At 36.2% G+C, this 7,643-nt stretch overlaps 1 non-coding gene across 1 annotated transcript; it reads right to left on the bottom strand.

The window, feature by feature from the left end:
- Positions 1-569: 569 nt before the first annotated feature.
- On the bottom strand, positions 570-676 carry LOC123799556 (U6 spliceosomal RNA). Its single transcript, XR_006781643.1, has one exon. It is a non-coding gene; the product is annotated as a U6 spliceosomal RNA (small nuclear RNA).
- Positions 677-7,643: the final 6,967 nt, after the last annotated feature.

The raw sequence follows: 7,643 nt of genomic DNA, 5'->3' as shown, positions 1-7,643 counted from the left end.
CCTCCATTTTTCAGGCTTTCTACTCCAATTTTTTTGTTCTAATCTTTATTATTTCTCCTGTTTGGCTTAGGTTTTATTTGCTGTTCTTTCTCCAGTTCCTTTAGGTGTAAGGTTAACTTGTATATTCAGGATTTTTCTACTTTTTCAAGGGAGGCTTGGATGGCTATGTATTTCCCCCTTAGGACTGGCCTTACAGTATCCCATAGGTTTTGGACTGATGTGGTTTTGTTCTCATTGGTTTCCATGAATTGTTTAAGTTCCTCTTTAATTTCTTGGTCGACCCAAACATTCTTTAGTAGGATGGTCTTTAGCTTCCAAGTGTTTGAATTCCTTCAAAATTTTCTTGGGATTGAGTTCTAGTTTCAAAGCATTGTAGTCTGAAAATATACAGGGAATAATCTCAGTCTTTTGGTATTGTTTGAGACCTGATCTGTGACCCAGTATGTGGTCTATTCTGGAGAAAGTTCCATGTGTGTTCAAGAAGAATGACTATTCTGTTGTTTTAGAGTGGAATGTTCCGTGTATATCTATGAAGTTCATCTGGTCCAGTGTATCATTCAAAGCATTTAAAAAATATGGAACGCTTCATGAATTTGTGTGTCATCCTTGCACAGGGGCCATGTTAATCTTCTCTGTATCATTCCAATTTTAGTATATGTGCTGCTGAAGTGAGCACTCTCTTGACAATGTGTGTCTTCCACTCCTGCCATGTTCTCCCATGTGTGAAAGCATTTAGAAGGGACTGAAAATAGGGAGACAATGAGAAATGTTGTCATGGGAGTTGTATTTCCTATATTTTTTAATTAAAATGAAGTTGATACATAATGTCATTTAAGGTGTACAATATAGTGATTCAACATCTCTGTATGTTATGCTATGTTCAACACGAGTGTAGCTACTACTATTATTTACCATTCAATGTTACTACAATACCATTGACTATATTCCCTATGCTGCACCCTTTATCCCCATGACTTATTCATTCTGTAACTGGAAGTCTGCATCTCCCACTCTCCACCCATTTTGCCCATTTCCCCTATCCCCTTGTATTTAATTTTAATTCACTTTTATTGAAATACAGTTTAAATATAATGAAATGCAACTATTGTATATATCTATGAGTGACGAATTTAAATGGGCATGTAATGACAACCACAACCAAAATATAAAACATTGGGGTACCTGGCTGGCTCCATCAGTAGAGAGTATAACTCTTGGTCTTGGGGTAGTGAGTTCAAGCCGCATGTTGGTGTAGAGATTATTTTAAAAAATCTTTTAAAAAAGATATGTTACATTATCCCCCAAAATTAATTTTTGCCCCATTCCAGCCCATCCTCTGTCTTGGCTCTAAGTAACCATTGGCTAGCTATCTGTCATTTTAAATAAGGTTTATCTTTGTAATTTTGTATCTAAATGAAATCATATAGTGTATATTCTTTTATATTTGGCCTCTTTTACTTAGTATGTTTTTGAGATCCACATGGTGTCTATCAGTAATTTGTTCTTTTTCTGTGGGGGGGGGGCAGGACAGAAGGAGAGGGACAGAGAGAATCCTAAGCAGGTTCCATGCCCAGCACAGAGCCCACCTCAGGGCTAGATCTCATAACCCTGAGATCATGACCTAAGCTAAAATCAAGAGTCAGATGCTTAACCAACTGAGCCATCTATGTTCCCCAATTTGTCCTTTTTTATTGCTGGATTATATTCATTATATGGCCATAGCACAATTTATTCATCAATTGATGGACATTTGGCTTATTTCCAGTTCTGGACTATTATCAGTAAAACTGTGAACATTCACATACAATTGTTTGTATGAATACATGTTTTAATTTCTCTTTTGTACATACCTGGGATTGAAATTGCTGGGATATACAGCAATTGTACATTTAATTTTGTAAGAAACTGCAAACTTGTCACAAGTGGCACAATCTCATTCTTTTTTATGGTTGAGTAATACTCCGTTCCGCGCATGCATGTTTCACATCTTCCTTATCCATTTGTCTATTGATGGATACTTGGGCTGCTTCTATATCTCAGCTAATGTAAGTAATGCTGTGGTAAACATAGGGGTGCATATATCTTTTCAAATTAGTGTATCCATTTTCTTTGGGTAAATAGTGCAATTACTATATCATATAGTATTTTTATTTTTAATTTTTAATATCAGAACTTCATGTTATTTTTGTCTGCAGACATAGCTATTTCACTCCCACTTCATCCTCTGTTTGGTAATAGATCCTGCCACCTTGATCAAAGCTTAACATATGACCAGAAATAAACCAAGCAGATAATTTTTCTTCTACTATTTTTATGTGGAGAAATATGAAGACTGAAAGTGGGTGTAGCAGAGTCATGTGATGCAGGATCCCCAGGTGGACTCATGATCTCCTGTTGTTGAGATTCGGGACTGCACTGGAGCCTGTCCTCTGAAAGCCTGGATTCTATATTCCTTCTTGGATTCTGTGAACTATAAAATTAATTTTATATTTCAGTTTAAATTTTGTTAGAAATGGTTTCTGTGTTTTACATTCAGAAATCTTAACTGGAGCTATCCCTTGTCATATGCCTCCATAGTGCCCTTTGTTCTTGTTCTTATAACATGTCGCACTTGTAATTAATTGCTTAACATTTGTTTCCCTTGCCAAAGAGTAAATTTTATAAAAACAAGGAACATTGTCTGCCCTGTTCCTCTTTTTCCCAGTGCTTATTAGAATAGTACCTGACACCTAGAAATAGTTAATGGGTGGATAAATAAGAAATTTATATAAAGTAGTTCTCACAATGCTTACTAAATATAAATGACTTCCCTCTCGTTTTTTTCTGCTTTCCCTCTTTTCTTTTTTCACCAGAAGCACATCGCTTTGAAAATACAAATACTGCAATACCCACATGTTCTGTTGATTCAAATTGTGCACATGTATCTCTCTTCTCACTACCTCTCCAATCATTGATACAAGAAAACACTTTAACTTCAAATTTCTCTTGCAGTGAAAACAATATGTTTCGAGAGTCAAAGGAAAGGGTTCGTGTCTTTCCTTTCGGAATATGATGGAAATGCCCCTCACCCAGTTAGTGCATGGGTTTTGTAAAGAATAGAGATGGTTTCTGCTGAAGTCTTGCCGTTCGCTCCATCTTTTCTGTGGTCACTGCTGTATTAGGGGTAAGACTAGCCCAAGTCCTACTGTCAAGGAGGTCTTATAAGAAAGTTAATATAATGGGTGCACACAGAGATTAAACCTGTGACCCAGTCCTTATTAGCAACTCTACCCAGCAGAGCTGACTCTAAAGAGATTGCTGAATTTCTTTCAGATAACCCCTGCTGTCTTAGCTCCAAGGTCATGTGTCTGACCCAATAAAGATAGTTAACTTGAAAAAGTCTTCATGCCATTTTTAGAATATCTAGAGCAGAATGACCTCGGCATTGGACAGTATTTATAAAGGGTATTTGTTTTGTGAGAAGAGGAACACATTGCTATTCTGGACACCTACCAAACAATGTCATGTTTTGTTTTTTGTTTTTTCGGTTGTTTTTTTTTTTTTTTTTTCATTTTTGATCCTGGGAGTGGTTCCGTAGGATAGTTATCAGACTAAGCCTTTTAGCTTAGTATGTAGCCAAATTAAACAGAGGGCTGTACAAATATAGAGAATTTAGGACTATCCACACAAGCGAAGCTAGCTATTTTAAGAAAAAAGAAGGTATTTCTAGCTAAATGCCTGCTACATATCAGATACTCAATTACACATTTTTACTTACAGTATTGTTATTCCTTTACAGATATTATTTTCCCTATTTTCTACATGAGTAAGCTTAGAGAGATTTAAATAATCAGGACTACCTATTAAAGTAAGAAAATTGGTCACCTACTTCTACCTTAAAAATTCTTCCCATTTTTTCAACAGTACTGCACTGTTAATCTGTTGTCCTTAGCCTCTCTGAGTACTTGTGGTATATGAAGTGATTGAGATTCTGCTTCAAACTCAGTCTTAGCTACCACCACCACCATAGTTGTCCATAACATTAGCCAGTTCTGAAAAGATCAATAACAGTTACCCAAAATTCCATTTCACTTCATTCAACTTCCTTCCAATAACACAGTGTTTAATTTTTTCAGGTTTCCATCTTTCTTCCATAGTTCTGGATATGTTTTTTTCAGTAGGTCTGTATGAAGCTGATAAACTTGCATTTTGTAACACGACCTTTCCCCACCCTTGCTCCAGCCCCAAACATCCTGAACTACAAGATCCCAGAACACAGAGAAAGGCTATGCTAAGGGGTTATGCTGTTTCTCTCACTGCATTTAATTTGAAAGCTGGTGTGAAGGGAAGCTGGTGTTTGAAGACATAAGAATTTTGTTTAAATATTGCCTCTCTTATTGTTTATCTGCATAAACTTGAACAACTTACTTGATTTCTTAAAGTATCAACTTCTTCATCTATAAAATAGATATACCAATAGCACCTCCTTCATAAGGTGGTTATAAAGTTAAAATGAGATACAGTGCTCAACACAGAGCAAATATTCAAAAAAATTTTCCCTAAAATTTATTACAAATGTTGTACTTCCTACATGATACAGGATAATTCCACAGTAGACTCGGTAAGAAAATTCATAGTAAAAATTAGAAAAAGTTTGGGAAAATGAGTGAATGAGTTATTCTTGGAAATAAGAACTTCAGTCATTCCAACAAAATTTGCTATGTGTCTACGCTCTGTTCTAGGCACTGTGCTAGATACACATATATTTTGTAGATATTCTAAACCTTGTGGCTGATGTACAGGTAGGCAAATTACCCCACTTATTTCTTTTGTTGGAGACAAACACTGGATTGAGAAATTCATGACTCTGACTTAATATGGACAGACTTGGGGATACTTGTTTTAAGTTTTGAGCCTTCAAAATATGAATGGATTACTACTAAGTGAAAAGATCTCTCTTTTTCCCAAGCATAAAAATGACATAACCCATATAAGATTTGCTTAAATTTGCAATTCCAGGAAAGTATAGAACTTTACCCTGCATATTCTCCCTCCTCACTTCTTTTGCATGACTTCAACTCTGTGACTTAAATGAAACCAATTTATTTTGTGAGGATTTTAATAACATATTAATTATGATCAGATTGAAATCTAATGACTAGCTCCCTCAGACTGACAGTCACTGGACTATTTATATATACTGTCCGCCCTTTCAGTCTGACCTACTTTGACAGTTCAGTTAAACCAATTGACTTTTGAAGTTTGTTTATGAAATGGCTGGGGAATGCTGACTATTTGGGGTGTTTGGCATTTGCACAACACACCATTTAACAAGTTCCCTCAGTGAATTTCTGGAGTCCAAGAAAATATTGCTCTCTAACCTGGTAGGCAAATCACGGTTTGAGTCACATATGGAGAAATGGGGTGTGTTAGTCCACGTGCATACTCAGAACTTATGTATATAATGCACACATGTAATTTCCCCATAAATAAAGAGCTCTCTTGTGTGTAACTCTATTGTTGTCAATCTATAGTTCTCAATTTCATATAACTTGAATGGGATTTGTTTATGTCCTTAAATACTTTTTCATTCACTATCCATTCATTCATTTACTCAACAGCTATTTATTGAGCACCTACTCTGCTTTAGGTGCTGTACTCGACTCTGGGAATAAACAACAACAACAAAAACAGAGTTATTCTCTAAAAGGGCTAGACTGACATTAAATAAATAATCCCATAAATGATTTACTAAGTACAAAAGCCATAAGTTCCGCAAATGAAAAACAAAGGTTATTATTTTTATTATTGTGTTTTTTTAACTATTACATTTTTCTATTGTTAACATTTCCCCATCCCCCATAATACTTATATCCTAGGATTCTGTGTTTGAGCTACTCTTTTATACCTAGTTTGTGTAAAAAAAGAAAAATGTATTTTTTTTTTAATTTCTAAGTGCATGATACTGTGTATATGCAATGCTATTGTTCAGGAATATATAGATTATATACCTTTTCACTGCTAGCTGAGAAATATCCTCATTCTCCCTCCCATCACCACCAAGCCCTCACTGCCTTTGATACCTTTGATATTGTCTTGTGCTAAATGCTGTCTTATTATTTAAGCCTTAGTTCCCTATGGAGATCCTAGGCTCCTTGAAGGCAAGTCTGTACCTGGTTACTGTGCTGCTCGACAGACCTTAGCTCCAATATGTGCTTAAACAACATGTGTTGATTTGCTGATGCATTTCTTCCTGTTTATAGGTTATAAGGGGATGGACATTGATTAGTGGTCAGGATCATTGTAGCCTTATAAGTGTACCCATTGTTGATTATTTGTCAAGGTTACAAATCTTGTTGTAAGTCGTAAAAGGCAGTGGAATCCTGCTTTCTTGGCTCTATGACTTTGCAGGTAAACTACCAAAGTTGAACTGAGTTGAATTAACATACTAACTTTACACTGCTCCATGTTGATATAGAAGCGTATTGGCTTCAGACCAACCACTGCCAAGGGAAATGAAGGAAGGAGGGACAGAATTCAGTTAATATAAAAACTTAGTAGTGGAGGGATGCCTGGGTGGCTCAGTCAGTTAAGTGTCTGCCTTCATCTCAGGTTATGATCCCAAGGTCCTGGGATCAAATCCAGAATCCAGCTCCTTGCTCGGCGGGGAGCCTGCGTCTACCTCTGCCTGTCACTCCCCCTGCTTGTGCTCTAGCTCTCTAACAAATAAATAAATAAAATCTTAACAACAACAAAAAAACCTCAGTAGTGGAAATGTGGATGGGATCTGATTCCTTACTTCCCAATATAAAAGATAAAAAACACAAATCCACCTAAGAAAAGAAGCTATCATTGCTGACTACACCTAGGCTTTAATAACTTGACTTCTTATTATTGGTATCAGATATTTGTCCTACAAATCTTCTGTTATAACCGCAAATGCCTTTCCCCCTATTTTTTTCTGTAAGTGGACTTATACTTGCTTTATTTTTATTTAATTTAGATTTATCTAGTAGGGAGCTTGTCATAACTTTCTAATTAAGGAATAATGGTGGGGTAGATTGGAAAGTTCAGTTTCTGCATTCACCCCCTATTTGTAGGCACCCAGTGAAAGGCAGTATATTACAAATGATAAGAGCTGTCTCTTGCTAATACTAAATTTTCTGGCTTTACATCCCAGCGTTGCTACTTATCAGTAAATTGGCACTCAAGGTAGTTAATGCTCTTGTCTTTCAGTCCCTCCAGTTGATTGGGTTGTTCTGAGGACTTTATGAGTTAATACATATAAAACATTTAGAAGGGCTCACAAGGAGCTCAGTGCATATTAGTCTCTATTATTATTACCAGTATTGCTACTGTTGTGCACTACATATTCAGAGGATGGGAATTTGATAGTATTACCTCCAAGAGTAAAGGTACAGTTAGACCCTGCCCTCCATTTACTTTGCCTCCCAGCAGAATTCTGGACTGAGAAAAATAATATACATGGAACAAAAGAAGAGTGAAGGATACTGAGTTAGTGAGCAGTTATGTCCAAAGCAAGCCTCTCTGGTTAAAGATAGGTTGTAAAATGAACTTTAGATATTTACTCATGTCTTCATCTCCAAAAAGGAGGAAAGAGATAAATATTAAGAGTAACACATACTTAAACTGTCCTCCTCCAC

Source organism: Ursus americanus, chromosome 24 (genome assembly GCF_024610735.1).
Source record: "Ursus americanus isolate L20-20 chromosome 24, mUrsAme1.1.p, whole genome shotgun sequence".
Classification (NCBI taxonomy): Eukaryota; Metazoa; Chordata; class Mammalia; order Carnivora; family Ursidae; genus Ursus; species Ursus americanus.
The sequence above is the reverse complement of the archived record's forward strand: the minus strand, read 5'-3'. Positions and strand labels throughout refer to the sequence as shown.